Consider the following 6471-nt stretch of genomic DNA (forward strand, 5'->3'; position numbering starts at 1 on the left):
TAGGTGGGCGCCGGTGGCGCCAAGGCTGACGGCCGCTGCAAAGCCCGCAGCCCCACGGGCTGTGGGGCCACGCGAGCGGCTGCCAAAGAGCTTTCCAATGAGGCACGGCTTTCCCTCCTGGCTCTTCGGGCGTGGGAGCTGTCGCCAGAGCCGCTGCCCTACCGGAAAATGCTTCGCAGGCTGGCGCGGCGGCGCCATGTGGGCGCCGGTGGCGCCGAGGCTGACGGCCGCCGCAAAGCCCGCAGCCCCATGGGCTGTGGGGCCACCCGAGCGGCTGCCAAAGAACTTTCCAACGAGGCACGGCTTTCCCTCCTGGCTCTTCGGGCGTGGGAGCTGTCGCCAGAGCCGCGGCCCTACCGGAAAATGCTTCGCAGGCTGGCGCGGCGGCGCCACGTGGGCGCCGGTGGCGCCGAGGCTGACGGCCGCCGCAAAGCCCGCAGCCCCACGGGCTGTGGGGCCACGCGAGCGGCTGCCAAAGAGCTTTCCAACGAGGCACGGCTTTCCCTCCTGGCTCTTCGGGCGTGGGAGCTGTGGCCAGAGCCGCGGCCCTACCGGAAAATGCTTCGCAGGCTGGCGCGGCAGCGCCAGGTGAGCGCCGGTGGCGCCGAGGCTGATGGCCGCCGCAAAGCCCGCAGTTGCACGGGCTGTGGGGCCACGCGAGCGGCTGCCCAAGAGCTTTCCAACGAGGCACGGCTTTCCCTCCTGGCTCTTCGGCCGTGGGAGCTGTCGCCAGAGCCGCGGCCCTACCGGAAAATGCTTCGCAGGCTGGCGCGGCGGCGCCAGGTGGGCGCCGGTGGCGCCGAGGCTGACGGCCGCCGCAAAGCCCGCAGCCCCACGGGCTGTGGGGCCACGCGAGCGGCTGCCAAAGAGCTTTCCAACGAGGCATGGCTTTCCCTCCTGGCTCTTTGGGCGTGGGAGCTGTGGCCAGAGCCGCAGCCCTACCGGAAAATGCTTCGCAGGCTGGCGCGGCGGTGCCAGCTGGGCGCCGGTGGCGCCGAGGCTGACGGCCGCCGCAAAGCCCGCAGCCTCACGGGCTGTGGGGCCACGCGAGTGGCTGCCAAAGAGCTTTCCAACAAGGCACGGCTTTCCCTCCTGGCTCTTCGGGCGTGGGAGCTGTGGCCAGAGCCGCGGCCCTACCGGAAAATGCTTCGCAGGCTGGCGCGAAGGCGCCACGTGGGCGCTGGTGGCGCCGAAGCTGACGGCCGCCGCAAAGCCCGCAGCTCCACGGGCTGTGGGGCCACGCGAGCGGCTGCCAAAGAGCTTTCCAACGAGGCACGGCTTTCCCTCCTGGCTCTTCGGGCGTGGGAGCTGTGGCCAGAGCCGCGGCCCTACCGGAAAATGCTTCGCAGGCTGGTGCGGCGGCGCCAGCTGGGCGCCGGTGGCGCCGAGGCTGACGGCCGCCGCAAAGCCCGCCGCCCCACGGGCTGTGGGGCCACGCGAGCGGCTGCCAAAGAGCTTTCCAACGAGGCACGGCTTTCCCTCCTGGCTCTTCGGGCGTGGGAGCTGTGGCCAGAGCCGCGGCCCTACCGGAAAATACTTCGCAGGCTGGCACGGCGGCGCCAGGTTGGCGCCGGTGGCGCCGAGGCTGACGGCCGCCACAAAGCCCGCAGCCCCACAGGCTGTGGGGCCACGCGAGCGGCTGCCAAAGAGCTTTCCAACGGGGCACGGCTTTCCCTTCTGGCTCTTCGGGCATGGGAGCTGTGGCCAGAGCAGCGGCCCTACCGGAAAATGCTTCGCAGGCTGGCGCGGCAGCGCCACGTGGGCGCCAGAGACGCCGAGGCTGACGGCCGCCGCAAAGCTCGCAGCCCCACGGCTGTGGGGCCACGCGAGCGGCTGCCAAAGAGCTTTCCAACGAGGCACGGCTTTCCCTCCTGGCTCTTCGGGCGTGGGAGCTGTGACCAGAGCCGCGGCCCTACCGGAAAATGCTTCGCAGGCTGGTTCGGCGGTGCCAGCTGGGCGCCGGTGGCGCCGAGGCTGACGGCCGCCGCAAAGCCCGCAGCCCCACGGGCTGTGGGGCCACGCGAGTGGCTGCCAAAGAGCTTTCCAACAAGGCACGGCTTTCCCTCCTGGCTCTTTGGGTATGGGAGCTGTCGCCAGAGCCGTGGCCCTACCGGAAAATGCTTTCCAGGCTGGCGCGGCGGCGCCAGGTGGGCGCCGAGGCTGACAGCCGCTGCAAAGCCCGCAGCCCCACGGGCTGTGGGGCCACGCGAGCGGCTGCCAAAGAGCTTTCCAACGAGGCACGGCTTTCCCTCCTGGCTCTTCGGGCGTGGCACCTGTCGCCAGAGCCACGGCCCTACCGGAAAATGCTTCGCAGGCTGGCGAGGCGGCGCCAGGTGGGTGCCGGTTATGCTGAGGCTGACGGCCGCCGCAAAGCCCGCAGCCGCACGGGCTGTGGGGCCACGCGAGCGGCTGCCAAAGAGCTTTCCAACGAGGCACGGCTTTCCCTCCTGGCTCTTCGGGCGTGGGAGCTGTCGCCAGAGCCGCGGCCCTACCGGAAAATGCTTTGCAGGCTGGCGCGGCGGCGCCACGTGGGCGCCGGTGGCGCCGAGGCTGACGGCCGCCGCAAAGCCCGCAGCCCCACGGGCTGTGGGGCCACGCGAGCGGCTGCCAAAGAGCTTTCCAACGAGGCACGGCTTTCCCTCCTGGCTCTTCGGGTATGGGACCTGTGGCCAGAGCCGCGGCCCTACCGGAAAATGCTTCGCACGCTGGCGCGGGGGCGGCACGTGGGTGCCAGTGGCGCCAAGGCTGACGGTCGCTGCAAAGCCCGCAGCCCCACGGGCTGTGGGGCCACGCGAGTGGCTGCCAAAGAGCTTTCCAACGAGGAACGGCTTTCCCTCCTGTCTCTTCGGGCGTGGGAGCTGTGGCCAGAGCCGTGGCCCTACCGGAAAATGCTTCGCAGGCTGGCGCGGCGGCGCTAGGTGGGCGCCGGTGGCGCCAAGGCTGACGGCCGCCGCAAAGCCCGCAGCCCCACAGGCTGTGGGGCCACGCGAGCGGCTGCCAAAGAGCTTTCCAACGAGGCACGGCTTTCCCTCCTGGCTCTTCGGGCGTGGGAGCTGTCGCCAGAGCCGCGGCCCTACCGGAAAATGCTTCGCAGGCTGGCGAGGCGGCGCCACGTGGGCACCGGTGGCGCCGAGGCTGACGGCCGCTGCAAAGCCCGCAGCCCCACGGGCTGTGGGGCCACGCGAGCGGCTGCCAAAGAGCTTTCCAACGAGGCACGGCTTTGCCTCCTGGCTCTTCGGGCGTGGGAGCTGTGGCCAGAGCCGCGGCCCTACCGGAAAATGCTTCGCAGGCTGGCGTGGCGGCGCCAGGTGGGCGCCGGTGGCGCCGAGGCTGACGGCCGCCGCAAAGCCCGCAGCCCCACGGGCTGTGGGGCCACGCGAGCGTCTGCCAAAGAGCTTTCCAACGAGGCACGGCATTCCCTCCTGGCTCTTCGGGCGTGGGAGCTGTGGCCAGAGCCACGGCCCTACCGGAAAATGCTTCGCAGGCTGGCGCGGAGGCGCCAGGTGGGCGCTGGTGGCGCCGAGGCTGACGGCCGCCGCAAAGCCCGCAGCCCCACGGGCTGTGGGGCCACGCGAGCGGCTGCCAAAGAGCTTTCCAACAAGGCACGGCTTTCCCTCCTGGCTCTTCGGGCGTGGCAGCTGTCGCCAGAGCCGCGGCCCTACCGGAAAATGCTTCGCAGGCTGGCGCGGCGGCGCCAGGTAGGCGCCGGTGACGCCGAGGCTGACGGCCGCTCGAAAGCCCGCAGCCCCACGGGCTGTGGGGCCACGTGAGCGGCTGCCAAAGAGCTTTCCAACGAGTCACGGCTTTCCCTCCTGGCTCTTCGGGCGTGGGAGCTGTCGCCAGAGCCGCGGCCCTACCGGCAAATGCTTCGCAGGCTGGCGTGGCCGCGCCAGGTGGGCGCCGGTGGCGCCGAGGCTGACGGCCGCCGCAAAGCCCGCAGCACCACGGGCTGTGGGGCCACGCGAGCGGCTGCCAAAGAGCTTTCCAATGAGGCACGGCTTTCCCTCCTGGCTCTTCGGGCGTGGGAGCTGTGGCCAGAGCCGCGGCCCTACCGGAAAATGCTTCGCAGGCTGGCGCGGCAGCACCACGTGGGCGCCGGTGGCGCCGAGGCTGACGGCCGCCGCAAAGCCCGCAGCTGCATGGGCTGTGGGGCCACGCGAGCGGCTGCCAAAGAGCTTTCCAACGAGGCACGGCTTTCCCTCCTGGCTCTTCGGGCGTGGCACCTGTCGCCAGAGCCGCAGCCCTACCGGAAAATGCTTCGCAGGCTGGCGAGGCGGCGCCACGTGGCGCTGCAGGCTTTTCTGCTGCCTTCAGAGTCTCACAACCCCCCTTTCCCACTTCGCACCACGCCAGCCTCTAGCATTGCTATTATTAAGTCAAGACAGTGTACGACTTAACATTATACGGAGCGCTACACATCAATACATGGTGAAATTAAGCATAGCCAATGGAAATATTGGCAATACAATGCCATCGTATGTTTGAAAGTGTCAGATGTCATTGAAGACTATGACAGAGCGATACAACGTAAAGCGTAGGACAGTACTGGGCCGTGCCAGGCAATACGCCCTCACAAAATCACCAATAGAGAAATTAACAACGGAGTGCAGTCTTGCAACAGAATCTCTAAAGCCACCTTTAAGCCAGTGACAGGCGGTACAACGTCACATGTTACTGTATACAGGGCAGTACAACCCGATTCGCAGACAAATAAATTAGCGCAAATTACAAGACTCCCAATACAGTACAGTACAATGCCAGACCGTCTCAGATGTCGGTCAAGACAATGCCAGGGCAACGCAGTGCAAGACATAACATTATACAGGTCAGTACAAGGCAATACGCAGTCCAATGAAGAACAGTGAACTACAATACCCAAACCACACTGCAGTACAATGGCAAACCATCCCACATGTCGGTCGAGACAATGACAATGCGAGAAAGAACACCGCGCAGGGCAGCACAAGGCAGTACACAGTCAAATAAAGAACAGCTGACCAGAAAACCCGCACTACGCTGCCGTACGATCTCAAAACGTCTCGGAGGGCAGTCAAGGCAATTACAGGGCAATACAAAGCACTACGTCGCAGTACACAAGGCAGTACAAGGCAACACTCAGTCAAATAAATAACAGACAGTCAAAAAATTCACAGTGCAGTGAATTCACATGGGTCAGATGGCAACCAAAAGAAGGACAGGGCAATAGAAGGCGAGAGGTAACCCAACACGGGGCTGGACAAGGCAATATGCAGTTGTGGCGAGTGGAGCGATTCACTTCAGTCCTGAGAGAAGTAGAGAAACATTTAGAAACATCACCACAGTGATTCGACAAAGGCAGCAGTGAACGTAACATCCCTTTACCAGGTTCCGTGGCCACGTCCCCCGGATAATTTATTGCACAGGGGCCAGGGTCAGACGAGCTGTTAGGGAGACCCTCCCGTTGAGCCACAACCCCCTTGCTTTCTAAACTCCTTCTTGACGAGCAGTCTAAGTGCGGCTGGATCCGATTCCTAGCCCTGGACTTGGGCAACGGTTCACCTCTAAAGGATTGTATCCGCGCCATCAACCCTTTATATCACTGAGCTAAGGCTACGAGGTTTAGCGTGGTATTAGTCACTTACCGAGACTCTGTTGCGGCAAGGGATCTCTCAGCTTTGAGGAGCAGAACCTGAAGCAAGCATCCCCGCTCAAGGGCACATCCTGGTGCTATGACAGACTATGACAGGCGATACTATGACAGGGCAATACAACGCAAGACGGAACTTTACACAGGGCAGTACAAGGCCAATACACAGTCAAATAGGGAACAACCGATCACAAAATTGATGCACGGTCAAATAGAGTACAACAGCCTAAGAAGCTCTCAATACAGCGCCTGTCAACGCCAGAATACATCAGATGGCTCGCGGCACGGTGAGAGGGCAATACGACGCAAGACTTAGGAAAATACAGGGCAGTACAAAGCAACACGTAGTCAAATATAGAACAGCCGATCAAAAACACCCTCAGTTCGGTGCGGTACAACCCCAGAGAGTGTAAAAGGACAGTTAAGACTATTTCATGGCAACACAACGCACAATGTAACACAATCCACGTTGCTACAATGCAATACAGAATAATAAACAACCGATCAAAACCCCACAATACGGTGCAGTACGATCCCACACGGTCTCGGGTGGCAGTCAAGACAACTATAGGGCGACACGATCCAAGATGCAACATTACACGACAGAGCAGAACGGAAGACGCAGTCAACTAAATACCAACCGATTAGAAGAACCGCAGTACAGTGCGGGAGAAAACAAAAATAAGTGGAGATGCCAGTCAAGACAATGACAGAGCAATACAAGGCAAGAAATAACGCAATACAGGGCAGTACAGTGAAATACACGGTCAAATAAATAACTGATTAAGTATCCCACAATACCGTGCGATGCAATGCCAAAACGTGTGAGACAGCAGTCGAGGCAG

This window comes from Chroicocephalus ridibundus, unplaced genomic scaffold, assembly GCF_963924245.1.
Source record: "Chroicocephalus ridibundus unplaced genomic scaffold, bChrRid1.1 SCAFFOLD_81, whole genome shotgun sequence".
NCBI classification, from domain to species: Eukaryota; Metazoa; Chordata; class Aves; order Charadriiformes; family Laridae; genus Chroicocephalus; species Chroicocephalus ridibundus.